Here is a 19699-nt window from a genome sequence, read left to right as displayed (position 1 = left end):
ATAAAGAGCAAAGTAAAAGATAGATAATAGGGAGGTCCTGAGTCATGCAAAAGACACCAAATCAGCCCTCTGAAGACAGGCAGGTCTGCTCACGCACTGCCGAGGTCCCAAGTCACATGGAAGATGCTGAATCAGCCCACTGCTGAAAGGCAGGTGTGCGCATGCCCTACCGAGGTTCCGAGTCGCACGGAAGACGCCGAATCAGCAGCAACAATCCACTGGACCACCCCCCACCCCCCACTCCTCTGTACAGCCAGCTGGTTTGACACTACAAAGACGCAGAGGACACTGGACCACCAGACCACAGTACTGAGTCCTGCTGCTCCTGGTCCAGAGGAAGGGGTTTCCCAGCCACCATCCCTCTCACTGTTCCCAGCCCAGAGGAAAGGGTTTTTGGGCCACCATCTGTCCCACCACACCTCACCCAGAGGAAGGGGCTTCCAGGCCACCATTCCTCCCAATGCTCCCGGCTCAAAGGTAGGGGCTTCTGAGTCATCATCCCAACCGCTGCTCCTGGCCCCTGTCCCACCTCTCCCAGCTCAGAGGAGGTAATCCATGAAGGCTCCCACAGCCCCCACCCAGTCAAAATGAGAAAACACGTAAATAAGTCTCAAAACCAGACTCCCAAATCACCTACAGCAACCCCAAAGGGAAATGAGATGCAACACTCAGATACTCAACCACCTGGACCCACTGAACTGGCAACAAAAGGGGATCTGGAAAAAATGAAATCAGAAATAATTTCGCAGATAACAGGAGAAATTGTGCCCCTGGTGCAAGACATGATTAATAAATCTAGAGAGGAGCTCAGGAACATGATGGAATCCCAACATAAGAAACAAATGGAATCCATAAAACAGATGCAAATAGATTTCCAGGACATGAAAAACTCCACTGAAAGGCTACACAGCAGAATGAGCCAATGTGAGGACACAATTTCAGATATAGAAGATAAGATTGCAATTAGTGACCAGGAAAAGAAAAATTGCTTCAAAATTATAAAGGACCATAAGAAATCAACCCAGCAGCTACTAGATAATGCAAAGAAGAATAACAAAAGACTGATTGGAGTCAAGGAAGAAACAAGAGAGAGTGCAGATGACATAAAAGATCTCTTCACAGAAATAATGGCAGAAAACTTCCCAAGTAGGGGAAAAGAGCTTGACATACAGATAAGTGAGGCATATAGGACTCCAAATAACCTTCATCAAAAAAAAATCTACACATAGGCATAGAATTGTTAAGATTCCAGAAACTCAACAGAAGAACAAAGTTCTACAAGCAGTTAGAGAAAAGAAACAAATCACATACAAAGGAAAGCCCATCAGAATCACAGCAGACTTCTCAACACAAACCATCAAGGCAACAAGAGCTTGGAGTGACATATTCCAAGCCCTAAAAGAAAACAGCCTCCAACCCAGAGTGATGTACCCTGCAAAACTATCTTTCAAAATGGATGGAGAAATAAGATACTTTCGTGACAAAGAGCACCTTAGGAACTTCGTGAATACCAAACCAGCACTCCAAAGAATTTTACACAATATCCTAGGGACAGACATTGAGGATCACAACCCCAGGAAGCAAAGCAGAATGAACCCATCTGGCATGACAAGAAATTCAATGTAAAGGGGGAGAACCCAACAAAAAGAAAAAGTCATGGCAATGACAAGTTAATACATTTCACTTATAACCATCCATGTTAATGGTATCAATTCAACAATCAAAAGAAATAGACTGGCAGAATGGGTCAAGAAGCAAAATCCAACAATATGCTGCATACAAGAAAAACACTTAATTCAAAAGGAAACACATAGACTGAAAGTTAAAGGGTGGAAAACAATACTGCATGCAACAGGAACCCGAAAAAAATCAGGAGTAGCTATCCTCTTGGCAGATCAAGTAGATTTCAAACCAACACTGATTAAGAGAGATGAAGTAGGACACTACATCCTTGTAAAGGGAAGAATCCAAGGGGAAGAGATGACAATCATAAATATCTATGCACCAAACACTAATGTGCCCAAGTGTATAAAACAAATATTAATGGACATGACAAGTCATATATACACTAATACAATTGTAGTGGGAGACCTCAACACCCCACTGTCACAAATAGATCAACTAGACAAAAAATAAGTAATGAAATACTAGAACTCAATCGAACTCTTGATCAAATGAACTTAACATGTTTACAGAGTGTACCACCCCACAAAATCAGAATACACATTCTTCTCAGCTGCACATGGGTCATTCTCCAAAATAGACCACATACTCACACACAGAACATGTTTGAGTAAGTGCAAAGGAATTGAAGTTATCCCCTGTATATTATCAGACCATAGTGCAATGAAGTTGGAGATCCATAGCAAAAGAAACTCAAAAAATTTCATAAACACATGGAAATTGAACAACACACTTCTGAATAACCAATGGGTCACAGAGGAAATTAAAGAAAAAATCAGACAGCTCCTTCAATTAAATGACAATGACAATACAACATATCGGAATCTGTGGGATACAATGAAAGCAGTCTTACGAGGGAAATTCATAGCAGTGAATACACATATTAGGAAAACAGAATGAGCTGAATTAAACAACCTGATGCTGAACCTCAAGCTTCTAGAACAAGAAGAACAGGACAACCCCAGACCTCATACAAGGGAGCAAGGGAGGAAATTATAAAGATCAGAGGAAAAATCAATTCAATGGAGACTAAGAGAATGATACAAAAAATCAATGAAGCCAAGAGTTGGTTCTTTGAAAAAATCAACAAAATTGACAAACCTTTAGCCAACCTTATCAGAAAAAGGAAAGAAAAGGCCCAAATCCATGCAATTAGGAATGAAAAGGGTGAAATGACAACAGACCCAGCAGAAATCCAGAGGATCATCAATACCTACTTCCAGAACCTATACACCAATAAGATGGACAACACAGAAGAAATGGACAGATTCCTAGATACATATGAATTACCAAACTTGAACGAAGAAGACTTACAAATTCTGAACAACCCAATATCAACCAACGAAATTGAAAATGTAATTAAAAACATCAACTAAGAAAAGCCTGGGTCCTGATGGCTTCACTGCTGAATTCTACAAGACATTTACAGAGGAACTGCTGCCACTACTGTTTAAACTCTTCAATGAAATGGAAAGGGAAGCAATACTCCCAAATTCATTCCTAGAAGCAAGCATCACCTTGATCCCCAAAGCAGAGAAAGACCCAGCTGAAAAAGAGAACTATAGGCCAATCTCACTAATGAACATAGATGCAAAAATCCTTAATAAGATAATGGCAAACAGAATGCAGAAGATCATCAAGAAGATCACACACCCTGATCAAGTGGGATTCATCCCAGGGATGGTACAATATACAAAAATCAATCAATGCAATATACTATATCAGTAGAGCCAAGGACAAAAACCATATGATTATCTCCATAGATGTAGAAAAAGCATTTGACAAAATCCAACACACATTTGTGATAAAAACTCTACAACAAATTGGAATAGATGTCCTCTACCTCAAACTGATAGAAGCCATCTATGAAAAACCAACAGCCAATATCATACTAAATGGTCAAAAACTGAAATCCTTCACACTAAAATCAGGAACAAGACAAGGATGTCCACTATCACCACTCTTGTTCAATATAGTTCTGGAAACATTAGCCACGGCAGTTAGACAAGAGAAAGAAATAAAAGGAATAAAGATAGGTAATGAAGAAGTCAAATTGTCATTATTTGCAGATGACACGATACTCTATATAGAAGACCCCAAGAACTCCACCAAAAGTCTTCTAGACTTAATAACCAAATTCAGTCAAGTAGCTGGTTACAAGGTCAACACACAAAAATCAATAGCTTTCCTCTACACCAATGACAGACTCACTGAGAGAGAAATAGGGCAAATAATTCCTTTCACAATAGCATCCAAAAAACTGAAATACCTAGGAATCAACTTAATGAAAGAAATCAAAGATCTCTTCTCTGAAAACTATGGCACTCTGAAAAGAGAGATTGAAGATGATATCAGAAAATGGAAAGATATCCCCTGTTCCTGGGTAGGAAGGATTCATATAGTGAAAAATGGCCATACTTCCAAAACTGCTATATAGATTTAATGCAATTCCAATTGAGATCCCAGCAGCATACTTCATGGACCTTGAGAAAACAATCCAAATATTCATTTGGAACAAGAAGAGACCCAGAATAGCAAAAGCAATTCTAGGTAACAGAGACATGGCAGGGGTATCACAATCCCCAACCTGCAACTCTACTACAAAGCTACTGTGATAAAAGCAGCATGGTACTCACAAAGAAACAGACCTGAGGACCAGTGGAACAGACTAGAAGATGCTGAAACAATGCCAAACACACTCAGCCATCTCATCTTCGATAAAGGAGCCAAACACCCTCACTGGAGGAAAGATAGCCTCTTTAATAAATGGTGCTGGAAAAAATAGGCTTCAACTTGCCAAAGATTAAAACTAGACCTATATCTCTTGCCATGCACTAGACTAAAATCAAAATGGATTAAAGATCTAAATATTAAAATAGAAAGTCTGAACCAGTTGGAACAGAGGTTAGGTAGAACCCTTGACGACATTGGTGTAGGAAAAGATTTTATGAACAAAACCTCAGTTGCCCATAAACTAGCACACACAATCAACAAGTGGGATCTCATCTTATTAAAAGGCTTCTGCACAGCAAGGGAAACCACCAGCAGTGTGAAGAGACAACCCACAATGTGGGAAAAAATAGCTAAAACTTGGAAACAGTCCCAATGCCCATCCATTGGAGACTGGATAAAGAGAATGTGGGTTTTTTTATAAAATGGAGTACTACTCAGCCATAAAAAATGAGATATTAGAGACATTTATAGCTAAGTGGATGCACATTGAGGCAATACTCTTAAGTGAAATAAATAGGACACACATGTGTAAATACCGAATAGTTTCTCTGGTGTGGGAAACTGAAAGTGTAAATAAGGACTAAATGTATAATAGATCATGTGAAATAGGAAGAAAAGGGGCAAAGGGGAAGGAAGTGGGAGGGCTAGGGGAAAGGACAGAAGGGAATGGGATTAATATGAGGAAATGGAAAAATAGGAACAAAATCTTTGTAAATTGGGAGGACTGGAGGGTTGAAGGGAAGGCTGGGCAAGGGTGAAAACTAAGAACCAAGAGAGACTATGTAAAGGTGCAAATTTCCAATGATGAATGTCATTATATTGTATACCTAAAATGTACCAATGATTAGAATGAATAATCGATAATGCAAAATAAGAAGAAAAGGTCCAAAGGGATAGGGGTAGTGGGAGGGGCAGGGGAAAGAAAATAAGGGAAAGGAAAAATGATGAGAAATGGAAAAAATGGAAATAAAGTCTTTGTAAATAGGGAAGGGTGGAGGGGGTGAAGGGAGGGCTAGGAATGGGGAAACAATAAGAACCAAGATGCATTATGTAAAGGTACAATTCCCAATGAGAAAGGTAACTGTGTTGTATACCTACAATGTACCAATAAAAGAATTTAATTAATAAAAACAGAAAAAAAGGGAAAAAAAGGTAGATACATGAAGAAGGGGATCAAAAGATAGAGAGAGAAAGGAGAGAGGGCAGAGAAAGTAGATGAACAAAGATTTAAGATTTGTCATGTACATATCCCAACTCCACACAAGGAATGTAAACATTATGTACTGCAAATATGTCCTAATAAAAAATAAATAAATACAAGCATACATAGCAGGGAAAATGTTAAAAATGAGTACTCTGGAATGTAGAATTTGGGATGTAGAAGAAAAAGCAAGAAATTTACTTTTCATTCTTTACTTCCCTGTACCGTGTGATTTTTTTTCCTACCACATTCCTTTTGTGCATCAAATGTTAAGTCTATGGAGGAAAAAAAAGGAGAGGTTTCTAAGTTTTTTTCAAGATATAATTTTGTAACAAATGAACAATTTCATTTCCTTTGTACTCCAAATCATTATTGTTGCCAGATATGTCTCAGCCCTAAGATAAATGATACTAAAAATTCCACTTACAGTTTAACTTATTTATGAGTGCATTTTGCCACTAAATCATCATGCAAAACCATAAAGATGCAGCCATTTTAGGGTAATTTCTGAGAGAAGAAGATGATAAATAACTCCTGTACTAACAATTTTCTGACCAAATCTAGTTTTCACCACCTGACAGTCTAGTATTTTGGGGTTTACTGAAACACTTGTCCAAATGTGGCTATATAGATACTTCTTGATTTAAAAAACAACAAAGATTTTCTTGCCATCTAATACAAGTATTTCCTGAAAAATGTGAAAGTTCTCAACCCTGAGCAAAAAATTATAAGCCTGTACAAAGTAAAACTTCTGATTTTATAGCTAACTATAGGGCTGGGGTGTAACTTGGCAATAGAGTGCTTGCTTAACATGTGTGAGGTCCTAGGTTCAATCTCGAGGACTACAGAAAATAAAAATAAGAAATACCTCATATAGCTAACTGTAATTCTTTTACCTAGATCCCTGATAGCTGATCATATGAAGCCCTTTGGTATTCCTCATTTTGGCACACCCTCATAAATTCAATCTCTATTTTTTTCATTTTCCAGCCCCAGCCAAAAGAGTATCTCTGCGATTACCTATATTCTAGAGCATAAAGTATATTTCCCCTATCTCTTTACCTGAATTCCACCCCTGTACAAAGTAGAATTTCTACAAACTACATGACCTGAACAATATGGTACCAGTTCCTTCCAAAGTGTACTGGGCACTGAGATTCTTCCAGGAAATTCTTCCTGGCAACCAGTGGGAATCCTATCAGCACACAGCCTCCTGCCATCAATTGTTTCAGAAATTGCCTCAGCTCCAGACCCATCTGGCCACAAGCAGGGACTATTTGAGGCAGAGAGATAAAGTCCTGGCTGCTCTTTATAAGCCATTTTGACTCCAGAACTGCCTAAGATGGTTGGCTGAAGCTGCTGGGCCTGCACACATTCCCTTTCTCCCTCTTTCCAGCCCTGCCTCCTCCACACCCACGCACAGATGTCCATCTGGAAGGCATGACAAGAAGCATCCTCCATACCAGACTGTCACAGGTTACCTGCTAGAGAATCCAAACTGTGTCACCAAAAATCAATCTGTCATCCCTTTGGTTTTCATCAATACCTACTATATGAAAAAACCAATGATGTTTTTGCAATATTTTGAAACTCATTTGTATACCATAGCAGTTTTCTCAAAGCAAAAAAGAGACAGAGGCAAACTAGCATGTGAGAGGACAAACTCTGGCAGGAATGTTTCTGCAAAGAGACCTGGTAGCCGTCATGCTTCAGGCAAATGGTCAGCCCGTGGGGCAAGACTCGGAACAAATTTAATAACAATATTCCACAACGATGATAGATATGAAGTAGAAAGCCATGGAGGTGTCAGCTCACAGGTAAAAGGTTCACCAAGAACTGTAATTCTGGAACTAGGGTGCAGACCCAGAATGGGGAAGAGCAAAAGCAAGACAGGCTTGGCCTAGAGTAGATTTCGAAGAATAGCTAGGATGCCAACCTAAGAATGAAGAAAGAGGAGACAAGGCAGAAGGCGAAGTATACTATGAGCTGGGGCTCAGAAATTACAACTCAGCAATGATGGCACCACAAAGTGGGTGGGAGCTGAGACTCAGAAACCCTATTGTCAGCACTAGTACAGCACATCCGTTATTAGAAACAGTGAAGGCGTAGTTCTATACTCACTTGTTAGGGATGTTGTTAGGAGTGAAATTCAGTGGGCCCTGGTGAGCACTAATAAAATAGTAGTCATTGTAGTGTGGTTTGAGATTATTCAATTGTTCTCATTTTGAATTCCTTATTTCTCGGTGAGTGGAGACCCTTTTCTAGTATTGATTGTAAGAAACAAAACCAATATCCAAGCCTCAGTTATAAAGCTCAGTGGACCTAACCATCAAGTCTGACAGAGTTTGAGGCTAGGATGAAAGGCACATTCCAACAATCTCTGCATTGATAAGCAAGAGACTGTTTCCCCTTATTCAGTACTGAGATGCTGCTCTGCTTTGCTATATTTCCCTCTTTGCTTGGTTGCGAGAAAACTTAAAACCAAGCTTAATGCATAGAGGAGAGAAGATTTCCCTTTCTCCCATCGAATTTCTTATTCCTCTTCTACCTCCTCTTTTAATTGCTTAAAATAGATACATATTAATGAAATGAATCAAATATATATATATATATATGGAACAGAATACAGAGCCCAGAAATAAACTCTTTTTGTTGTTGTTGTTGTTTTGTTTTGTTTTTTCTTAAATTCTTTTATTGGTACATTTTAGGTATACAACACATTTACACTTCTCATTGGGAATTGTACCTTTACATGATGCATCTTGGTTCTTATTTTTTCCCCATTCCTAGCCCTCCCTTCACCCCCTCCACCCTTCCCTATTTACAAAGACTTTATTTCCATTTTTTCCATTTCTCATCATTTTTCCTTTCCCTTATTTTCTTTCCCCTCTCCCTCCCACTACCCCTACCCCTTTGGACCTTTTCTTCTTATTTTGCATTATCGATTATTCATTCTAATCACTGGTACTTTTTAGGTATAAAATATAATGACATTCATCATCGGAAATTTGCACCTTTACATAATCTCTCTTGGTTCTTATTTTTCACCCTTGCCCAGCCCTCCCTTCAACCCCTCCATTCCTCCCTATTTACAAAGATTTTGTTCTTATTTTTCCATTTTCTCATATTAATTCCATTCCTTTCTTTCCTTTCCCCTACCCCTCCCACTTCCTTCCCCTTTGCCCCTTTTCTTCCTATTTCACATTATCGATTATACGTTTTAGTCCTTATTTACACTTTCAGTTTCTCACACCAGAGAAACTATTCGGTATTTATACATGTGTGTCCTATTTATTTCACTTAAGAGTATTGCCTCAATGTGCATCCATTTAGCTATAAATGTCTCTAATTTCTCATTTTTTATGGCTGAGTAATACTCCATTTTATTTTTTAAAAACCCATATTTTCTTTATCCAGTCTCCAGTTGATGGGCATCTGGACTGTTTCCAGGTTTTAGCTATACAAACTGTGCTGCTATGAACATGAGTGCACATATATCTCTGTGGTTTGATTCTTTTAATTCTTTGGGGAAGATACTCAGCAGGGGAACAGTGGGATCAAACGGGACTTCCAGTCCTACTTCTTTGAGGTAACTATATACTGATTTCCACAGTGGTTGCACCAGTCTACACTCCCACCAGCAGTGGAGCAGGGTTCCTCTTTCCCCACAGCCCTGCCAGCATTTGTTATTTGTTGATTTCATGATAGCAGCCATGCTTTCTGGAGTGAGGTGGAATCTCAGCATTGTTTTCATTTGCATCTCTCGAATGACCAGTGATGTTGAACATTTTTTCATGTATTTATTTGCTATTTCTACTTCTTTGTCTGAGAAATGTCTGTTCATTTCAGATGCTCATTTTCGGTTGGGTCTTTAAATGTGGGAGGTCTGATCTTTTTAAGTTCTTTATAGGTTCTAGATAGTGGAGCTTTGTCTGAGGAAGAGCAGGTGAAGATTTTTTCCCACATTGTGGGTTGTCTCTTCACACTGCTGGTGGTTTCTTTTGCTGTGCAGAAGCTTTTTAGTAAGAAGAGATCCCACTTGTTGATTGTTTGTGCTAGTTCATGGGCAACTGAGGTTTTGTTCATAAAATCTTTTCCTACACCAATGTCTTCAAGAGTTCCACCTAACCTCTGTTCCAACTGGTTCAGACTTTCTATTTTAATATTTAGATCTTTAATCCATTTTGATTTTAGTCTAGTGCATGGCAAGAGATATAGGTCTAGTTTTAATCTTTGGCAAGTTGAAGCCCAATTTGTCCAGCACCATTTATTAAAGAGGCTATCTTTCCTCCAGTGAGGGTGTTTGGATCCTTTGTCGAAGATGAGATGGCTGAGTGTGTCTGGCATTGTTTCAGCATCTTCTAGTCTGTTCCACTGGTCCTCAGGTCTGTTTCTTTGTGAATACCATGCTGTTTTTATCACAGTAGCTTTGTAGTAGAGTTGCAGGTTGGGGATTGTGATACCCCTGCCATGTCTCTGTTACCTAGAATTGCTTTTGCTATTCTGGGTCTCTTCTTGTTCCAAATGAATTTTTGGATTGCTTTCTCAAGGTCCATGAAGTATGCTGCTGGGATCTCAATTGAAATTGCATTAAATCTATATAGCAGTTTTGGAAGTATGGCCATTTTCACTATATGAATCCTTCCTACCGAGGAGCAGGGGATATCTTTCCATTTTCTGATATCATCCAGAAATAAACTCTTGCACGTATGGTCAAATTATTTTAAACAAAGTTGCCAAAACCATTCAATGAGAAAAAAACTGTATTTTCAACAAATGATGCTGGAAAAACTGTATTCATATGCAAAAGAATGAAGTTGGACTCGTACCTCACACCTCACACAAAATAAGTTAAAATGGATCAAAGATTCAAATGCAAGACCTAAAACTAATGAACTAAAACATGGGATTTTTATATGATATAAGACTTCATGATAATTTCTTGGGTATGAAACTAAAAACATTAGCAACAAAACCAAAGTTGGACTACATCAAAATGAAAAATTCTGGGCTAAGGGTGCAGCTCAGTGGAAGAGCACTTGCGTCGCATTTGCAAGACCTGGGGTCAATCCCAAGCAAAAATAAATAAATAAATAAAATTTCTGTGCAAAGAACACCATCAACAGATTAAAAAGGCAACCCACAGAATGGGAGAATATATTTGAGAAATCTTTCTTAAGAAAGGATTAATATCCAGAACATATAAAGAATTCCTGCAATTCAATGATTTCCCAAAAATGAATAAAGGATGGACAAAAGACTTAAATAGATATTTCTCCAAAGAAGATATACAAATGACCAAGAAGTACATGAAAAGACTTTAACATTAGGGCAATAGCAATCAAAACCACTGTGAGATAATACCTCACACCTATTAAGATGACTATAATAAAACAACAACACTAATAATAGTAACGATTAGGAAGTTGAGAATTTGAAGTTCTTGTGCACTGCTGGTGGGAATTTAAAATGATACAGCTGCTATAGAAAGCAGTATTTTTCAAAGAATTAAAAGTAGAAATATTACATGATATAGCAATTCCACCATAGGGATAGATCCTAAAGAATTGAAAACACAGATTCTAACAGATACTTGCCCAACATGTCCAAAGCAGAATCATTCACAATATCCAAAATGTAGACACAACCTAAGTGTCCATCAACAGATGAAGGAATAAACAAAATGTAGTATATACCTACAATGAAATACTATTCAACCTCGAAAAGAAGGAAAATTATGACACACTACAACATGGATGAAACTTGGGGCCGGCTACTAGGGAAAATGAGCCAGCCACAGAAAGACAAATACTGCATGATCCCACTTACATGCAGTGCCAGAGCCATCAAGTTCATGTAGACAAAGCTGGGTGTTAGTTGCTAGGAGTTGGGAAAGCCTAAATGGGGGAGTCATTGTTTGTTTAATGGCTGTAGAATTTCAATTAAGCAAGATGAAAAAGACTTTGTAGACAGGTAGTGATGATGTGTGCAAACAATGCCAAGGTACTTAATGCCGCTGAACTGCATACTTGAAAATGGGTAAAACAGTAAAATTTATATTATGGGTATTTTACCACAATTTTTAAAACCTGAAATTCTGTTTTTCAAGCCTCCAGGAGGGGCTGATGATGCTGATCCCTGGACCAAATTTGAGTGTCAAGGTCATGAAAACAACTGGTAATGATGCCCATCTCCAGGCATCTGTTGGCCAACAACCAAGTGTAAACTCTTACAACTTTTGTCAAGATAAAATGTCTCCAGGACCAGGGATTTAGCTCAGTGGTTCTGCTGCCCACCTCACAAGTGCAAGGTTCCAGGTTCGATCCCTGCACCAAAAAAAGTCTCCAGAAAAAAATATCTTCTAAGTTTGAATGAACCTTTATTTATAATGATAGGGCTTCCACAAAGAAAGCCTTAAGGGTAGGATTAGTTTTGAGTTCATCAACTGCTTTCACTCAAGGAAAATAAAGGTTGCCTGAATTTGACAGGTACTTAATTGCACTGTAACCATAACAGAAAAATGGCTTGATCCTCCTTCATTATAATTAAATCCTTGCATATTCCTCAGTTTGTGAAAGGTTGCAAGGGAAAGTTAAATGTTTAAATGTTTGGATTTTTTTAAACTTTAATTAATGAAACAAATCAAACTGTTTTGTCTGGAAACAAACATATCCCCTCAACAAGAAAAATCAGCACATGGGTGCAAAAAGGGAGTGTACTCTCATAATTTGTCATAATGAAAACTCTACATCCTTTGCCAGTTTTTGCTTGCTCTGACTTGTTAAATGTGCAAAAATTATTAAATCTAAACAGATTGATCTAATTTTGTCAAAATTCATAGTATACAGCACCAAGCCTCACCAGTAAGAAATTATTCTTTCCTGAAAGATTATTTAGTAGTTTCAGGAAAATATTATACACTCTAAGACCACATCAGTATTTCTGGGAAGTAAACTCCCACCCAGTAATGGAGACTGAACCCAGGGACAACTGAGCTACATCCTCATCCCTTTTTAAATTTTGAACAGGCTCTCATTAAATCTCTCATCAAGGCTGAACTTGTGATCTTCCTGCCTCAGCCTCTAGACTAGCTGATCTGGAATAACAGGTGTGCACTACCATGCCAGGCAATGAGTGTCTTTGATTCATACAGTTTTCATTGGGGTTTTTAATCACAATTTTTTTAATCTTTGTATCAAATCTGAGAATTGCAAGAAAGTAAAAATATGTTTACAATATTGTTCCCACAAGCTACCAAAAGATCATTAACTATTATATTTAGTTTTTCCATTTTGAGAGGTGAACCAGAAATGCCCAGGCCAATTCTCTATCACTAAATTCTCCTATTTCTTTTCATTGTTTCACAATATTTTGGTCAAGCTGTCATCAGAAGCACTGCCCAATCCAACATACATTTAAATATAGCTATGGATATAGCTGAGATCAAGGTATCAAGATGCATTAATCCAGTCTTACATTTTCTCCTAAAACAAATCTAGTTCCAGAAAAGCCTACAAGATATGTAGCAAATTCCTAAAGGAACACAGATCTTCTCACTAACTCTCCTTATTAATTCTTGAGAACTCTTCGGATGGCCAACTAGCTGAGATAGTACCATGAACCTGTCCAGCTGGTTAATAAAAGCTTATAATTGTGATACTCTCTTTTTTCTGTGACTTCACTTGAAATATATTTTTATTAAAGTATGTCACTTCTTTGTGATCAGTCATACAGCTGATTATATTGTACAGGATATTAAAGGAAATAGGCCTAACCAAAAGGAAGTCAGGCAGAGGCTTGATGGAATATGAAGATTCTACACAGAATACTCTCTGCTCTTCCCTCACCTTCCTCCTGCAGCTTTCTCTGTGGATCTGTCTTCTAGGTTGTTACTGTTTATGTTTAGATGTCCCCCCAAAGCCTCCTGCGGTCATAGGTGGGGCTTTTTCAGAGGTGGCTGGCTGTATCTAGGGTGTGTGATCCTAGGATTAAGGATGTGTGATTACTAAATTAGTCCACTGATTGGTTTGGCATCTGCCCTAAACTGGGCAGCCTAGATACAATATAAAGGGGGAAGAAAGAAGCTGCTATGGTCAGTTGCTTGCTTTTGCTGTCCTCTGCCTGCCATGAACTGTTTCTCCCTGCAGTGCCCCTCTGCTCCATGCCTTGGAGCCAGCCAACTAAGGACTGAAATCTCTACAAACTGTAAGCCAAATAAACCTTTCCCTCTTTAACTTTGGTGTCAGGTGTTTTGTCTCAGCAATGAGAAAAGTAACTAAGACACAGGTTCGTAACAGCCTGGGAGTCAAGCAGGTATACAGTGAAAACAGAATAGAACAATAACTTTCCCCACAGACTAGATGGACTGTAGTGTGTGCCCCTAAGAGGCCTTTGAAGGGACCAAAGTATTCCTATCCAAAGTTCTCCTTAGGTGGTGTGGGTATGGTGGCATATGCCTATAAACCTAGCTGCTCAGGAGGCTGAGGCAAAGGATTGCAAATTCAAGGTCAGGTTGAACAATTTAGCAAGACATCATCTCAAAATAAAATAAAAGAGCCAGGACATAGCTCAGTGCTCCCTACCAAACTCTAGTACAAAAAAAAAAAAAGAAGTCCCCTTAGCTCCCTCTTCTCACTGGCCCTCTGAAATACTGAGAACCAGGCCATGGCAGCATGGAAGGGTATCCTGGCACCCTTTCCCCATGCAGCCTCAACCTCCGGCAGGACAGCCCTAGAAAAGCCTCTTTCTGCCCAGGCAGTCTCTAGTTACTTCTCAAAACTAGTTGGTGCTTTAGCTAACTCATGAAAACTGAAAAGTAAAGCCACAAGTTCCATTTTTACAATTTAACACCTTTACATTTCAATTTACCATCTTCCTCTCTGCAACTATAAAAATTTCCAGAAATATTTTACACTTTTCTCTAAAGGTTCAGCAAAGCTTCTTCAACTGACAACCAAGAGCTCACTGCACACCTCTCTCTTCCATTAACTAGTGGAAGTCAGGAGTCCACAAGGGACTCCACCATTTAAAATGACTTGGTTCCATTATTTTTACTAATAAAAGCAACTGACATTTTTCTTATTTGCAAAGAATTGCCTAGTGGAGTCTGCAGTCCAGTGAAAAAGATTTTTCCATTTCAAGATTATTTTCTTCAAGAGTTTAAGTGAGCATCAAACCTGACCTTCAGGGCCTGGGGCCTCTGGGGCTGCTCTCCCTTCTCCTGCAAAGTGCCCTGCACCAGCTCCTGAGGCCTGGGAGTGGACACTGCTCCTGGCAATTGCAAGAGAAACCAGAAGCTTCCTCCACACCCTGCCCTGGGGGCCAAGAGTATTATTTCCTCACAGGCTCACAGCAGCCCAGCAGGGAGAGCAAGCTTGGCTTTTTTTTTTTTTTTTTTTTTTGCTATTAAATTGCCAGAGAGAAAGAAACAGGAAGAAAAGAGAGAGAGGTGAGAAGAGAAATTCTGTTTGAAGAACATCTGGCCAAAAAGGTTTCTGTCCTGCTGTGAATGAGGTTTGTTTTGTTTGTTTGTTTCCAGCAATGGGTTCAGTCAATTCAGTTCTATTCTCTAATGTCAGAACAGCCCAGGAAGGGTTTTCAAATTCTGATAGTGTCAACACACACACACACACACACATACACACACACTCACTACTATTCTAAGGCATTTAACAGACTTTTGAAAGTGTTATGCCTTCTTTATTACTGCATACAGTTTGAAAGTATTTCTGGAAGCTGCTATTCAAAGGTGGCATAGGAAGGTAACTTCCTAAGAGAATGTTTACCTGGGAAAAATGTTGTCCAAGTATTAAAATACATTACAATTTTCCTCCTTCAAAAAGAGAGTTTTCTGGAGAATATTTATTCTATTTTGTGGACTAAAGTATTGCTTGATTTTTCAACTGAAAATAAAGCCCTTAAGATCAGTTTTTTAGAGTACTGCACCATTTTTTAAACCAGGTCATTACTTGTTAAACATGGTATTCAACTCAGGTTTCATGGTCACCAAACTACATCTGAAAAACTACTATTGAATATCAGTCCACCATTGAGTCACTTTTATTTTTATTAGAATGCATTCTTAGTTGTGGTCCCAAGCTATCAAAATTTAATTTTGGAAAGAAATATTTATACCATGTACAAAAGACAAAATTGGAAATTCAAAATTATTTTCATGAGAGAATAATCACATGAAAGTCCGGATGTCTGACCAGACCACTGCTCTGGGATTTGATCTGGACTAATGTTTGCACCCCCTACTCCTCATCATCATCCCACTCAACACCTCGTATGCTGAGAAGTCCAACAAAAAGTGCGTGTGGAAGAGACTTTTCTAAAATACTCAGTCTGTATCTGGTTGGCCCGTCTGTCGCCCATACTCAGGGGCCTTATTTTGAAAAGATGCCAGAAATAGCATTCTTACAGGATTTCGAATGAAGAAACCACAAGAATGCTGTTCCTCATGGTATGGCAGCTGTGCAACAATATGGCATCATCTGGAAAATTACAGTCTTGGAGACAAATATTTTTCCCTTCTCCAATGATTTAAAATAGACAGGGTGTCTCCCCAAAATTATGCTTTCTTCACTCCAAGATGGAGGGCTCTTGTTGAAAAGCTCCCCTCAGGAGCAATGGCTTTTGCTGTTGGAACTCCTTAAAAATAAGCACACACAAAAAACTCTCTGGAGAGTCCTCCAAAAGTTCTGGAAACTACCCAAAACATATCTGTTGAAAGGAAAGAGAATTAGAATATACCTTTATATTTATACTAAAAAAATTTCTTTTTTTTTTTTTTATTTGACAGGACAGCAATTCATACTTACAATGAACTGCCCACAGAGTTCAAATTTGTCTATTATCAGAAGTTTCAGCATTATTACACTAGTTAACCGGTTTTTGTAACATTTATTTTGGATACATTCTACATATAAAAGAATAATAGTCTTCTAAGAATGAGTAATCTAAAAAGGAGACATTATATACAGAATATTTTTATGGATTAAGAACATGAGAATAGGGGCCGGGGATTTAGCTCAGTGGTTCTGCTGCCTGCCTCAAAAGTGCAAGGACCCGAGTTTGATCCCCGGTACCAAAAAAAAAAAAAAAGGACATGTGAATGAAATCCACGAGTTGTAGACAGTGAGTTCTATGAGGTCTCCGTGTGGAATCTCCATGTGCTGATTCTCCATATGTGAATTCCTGTATGCTGATTCAGAGCTGTAGTCTCAGTACCTACTCAGGTTGGACACAAACATTTTCAAGGAACATTTGGGGTGGAGGAGGAAGGAAACAGTGAGACAGAGGGAAGGGCAAAGAAAAACCAAGTTCAGGATGGCTGAGCTTGACATGATGACAAATGAAGCCTCCTCAGCCTAGGGCTCAAGGCCTTTATTAAATATTAAAATTATCTCAGTCATTGGGTTCATGAAAGGACCACTTACCCTTCTCACTGAACTAGGGTTTGCTTTTTCTCTATGATGATAATAAGGCTTCAGGTCTCTCTAGCTCCCATACTCAGGGCACTTGCCACTTCTGTTTCTTCCTGCACAGCACTGAGTGACCTCAGAATTATTTGCATTATTTGCAATTGCCTAAAAACTTTGTATGGATATCCTGCTCTCAATTCCCAGAGTTCTCTCTGATTCTGACTATGTTTACATAGGTTAGACAACTTTTAATGTTTCGAAGGTCATAAATTTTAAAAAATAATTTGAAAGAAGGTCATAAATAAGAAACAATCAGGAGCTGGGGATTTAGTTCAGGGGTTCCATCACCTGCCTCGCAAGCACAAGGTCCCAAGTTCAATCCCCGGTACCAAAAAAAAAGAAACAACCAAATGCAGTGTTTTGTTTTGTTTTTTTCTTGTTTTGTTTTTAGGAGAAATACTTCCACAGGAATGAGGGTTACTTGTATTTTTTTTTCATTTTCCATTGAGTCTGTTGGTACATTTTAGGTATACAATACAGTTACATTCATCATTGGGATCTTGTACCTTTACATGATGTATCTTGGTTCTTATTTTTTCCCCATTTCCCTCCTCTCCCTTCAACCACTCCACCCTTCCCTATTTACAAAGACTTTGTTTCCATTCTTTCCTTTTTGCATATTTTTTCTTTTCCCTTCTTTCCTTTCCCCTATCCCTCCCACTTCCCCTACTCCTTTAGACCTTTTCTTCCTATTTCACATTATCAATGATTCATTTTGATCCTTATTTACACTTTTAGTTTTTCACCTCAGAGAAGGTATTCAGTATTCACTTGTAATTTTTAGCCTCACAGTTACCCATTGGCATTCTTCCCATATTTCCTAGAGCCTTTTAATCTCTTTCCCAAATGGCTAAGGATTTGTTCAGCTCCTGCAAGCAAAAATATAGAAAACAAACTGATTGGAACAGTGTGATACCAGTTTACTCACAAGTAGAGATCAGTGGGGGTGGAGAGGAGAGAGAGAGAGAAATTCTGTCCACAGGAACCACTATGGCTTCAGATGAGTCTCTGTGCAGAAATCACTTTCTTGTTTCCAGAGTCAATACATCACCTTGGCAGTTTCCCCAAATGTCATCTGGAATCTCTGGGGAGTCACTACCCAATGGCATCATCTCAAGCTTTTACCTTGACCTTGACCCAAAAGGAAAAGGAAGTTGTTTAGTGACCAAGAACCAAAAAAATTAAGTGACATAAAACACATTTTCTGGCAAATTTTGCCTGCTACAAAGCAGCTAAATGATAACAGGGTGTGGTGACATGGAATCAGCAGTTAAATGGATATTCATCTGTCACTTAGCCTTCATCACATAGCACTAGAGACCAGAATTCTGACCAGCTTGGCAATTTGTCTTCCCACATTGCCCCACTGGCAAGATGTTTCCCAAAGGCCGATGGCCCCTAGCCACACCACTCTGGCCTGCGGTTCCATCACATCTTACAAACTGTAAAGGGGCCGGACAGTACTTGGATGAGATCAGGGGTCAGTTTGGAAGGGATTCAGGCCTGGTTCAACGAGGTTTTCAAAACTTGTTCCTTCATTTCCCTCTCTTCTTACTTCATTACCCTTCTTGTCTTTGTATTTTGAGCAAGCTTTTCCCCTCAAGATCCAGATGAGCTTTTGTTTTTCTAAATTTTCCTCACCCTTACCATATCCCAAAGTCTTCCTTCCTCTGCCATCTCAATATTTCCTTTCTTGCTACACTTATATTGCTTTAAAACCAACATGAATTGGCTGCAAGCAAAATAAACAGATGTAACTAACAGAATCATAAATCACCCAACTGGAGAGTGAGATCCTTCCCATTCAGGAAACCATCTCCAAGTTGGTTTCAAAGAAGGAGATAGAGGAACACAGCTTTGCTTTCACTTAAATGTTCTTTTCCCCTAACAAGTACTTTGAGATTAAACAGGAAATGCCATAGACAGATTTCAGACTGAGGATAGATACAGTCAATTGAGTCATTCTCCCCTGTATGCACCTTATTTAATAAATATGGAAAACAAAAACAACTCTTACATTTTCTAAAGTATGAAAAAATATTGGACACAACTTCCATGTGTTTGGGTTCTTAACAACAGTTACATACCAGGTCCCACTCTTCAGAGCAAAGGTGCATTCTGAATTCTAACTGGTCATAGCAGATGGAATTCAAACACACACACACACACACACACACACACACAAACACACCATTCCAATTCCACAACACAATCCACCAACAATGGCACTTTCATCGAGCCAGCTAGGCAAACAACTGGATACAGGACATCAAATTCTGTTGATTGTACCTGCTGAATATTTTTTTATTTCTATATTCTCTCCCCAATGGCACCACCTGTAGGTGATCAAGGGTTTCATTCCATTCTCTTCTGGTCATGCAAAGGCAGGTATGGATGATATGTGAGAAAATGGACAGGCAGCAGGCCAGCCTAATCCGGCCCCGGTGCAGCAGCTGTGTCCCTTCCAGTGTGTTAGTCCCAGACCATGGCCTAAAACCTCACACACAGTAAGTGCTCCATGAAGCAGACTTGAACAGTTATTTTCTGGTGGTGTTTGGTAAAGACTTTTAAATTAATCATTTGGAGTTTTTAATGA

Source organism: Heterocephalus glaber, unplaced genomic scaffold (genome assembly GCF_053883595.1).
Source record: "Heterocephalus glaber isolate CG9 unplaced genomic scaffold, H.glaber_assembly_v1.0 deba00001733, whole genome shotgun sequence".
In the NCBI taxonomy this organism is placed as follows: domain Eukaryota; kingdom Metazoa; phylum Chordata; class Mammalia; order Rodentia; family Bathyergidae; genus Heterocephalus; species Heterocephalus glaber.
The sequence above is the reverse complement of the archived record's forward strand: the minus strand, read 5'-3'. Positions refer to the sequence as shown.